The following is a 714-nucleotide window of genomic DNA, read 5'->3' on the forward strand; positions in this document are numbered from 1 at the left end:
ATTATTCTTTATGCCTCTTGTCCAATCTCTCCCCATCCCCAAACATTTTTAATAATTTATCGAGTGTTTTTAGCAATAAGCACAGTCCTCGAAAATTTAGTGTATGTGAGAGTTTAGCTCTTTCCTAACTAGCAAAATCAGTTGTGCATATGTGTATGTGAATGTGCATGTAACTCAGTCTCAGAACAGCACATAATTTTATATATACAATCCCACTTGATACAGGGACAAATTATGTGTACTTAATCCTATAAGAACCTTATAGTCTTAACCTGAAAATAAGCATCAAGAAACACCTGAATTACAGAGATGAAACATACCTAAACTCTTTCCTAATGAGCCCAGAAGAAATAGGCATCCATGACTGAATACATTGAGGGAAGAGGGGTGTTGGGGCTGAAACAAGGGGCATCCAACTACTAAGTCAATGGCATGTTCTTAATGACACTTCTCCCCACACATGCCCAATGTATCTATTTGAGCCACCCTTCTTATGCAGCCAGCAATAATAAATTGCTGAGTCTGGATTGCTGGAGAACAGTTGGGGTGGTGGGATGGAGTAGCATACAGGCAAGCAGAGCAGCTGTAGCCAGTGGGGTAGAGTGCCTGCTCTCCCGCTGCGGAGGTCCTGGCCCTGAGTCAGTTCTATCATGACTAGCATTTACCTTCAGCCCACACACTGAGAAAACAACAACAGGGCTCCCCAGATCACCC

At 42.7% G+C, this 714-nt stretch overlaps 1 protein-coding gene across 1 annotated transcript in view; it reads left to right on the forward strand.

Annotated features, from left to right (window-relative positions):
• Positions 1-714, forward strand: part of A1CF (APOBEC1 complementation factor) — a 90,960-nt gene that overhangs the window by 49,709 nt on the left and 40,537 nt on the right. The window lies entirely within an intron of this gene.

The sequence above is a fragment of the Galeopterus variegatus genome, unplaced genomic scaffold (assembly GCF_000696425.1).
Source record: "Galeopterus variegatus unplaced genomic scaffold, G_variegatus-3.0.2 Scaffold1319, whole genome shotgun sequence".
Lineage (NCBI taxonomy): Eukaryota > Metazoa > Chordata > Mammalia > Dermoptera > Cynocephalidae > Galeopterus > Galeopterus variegatus.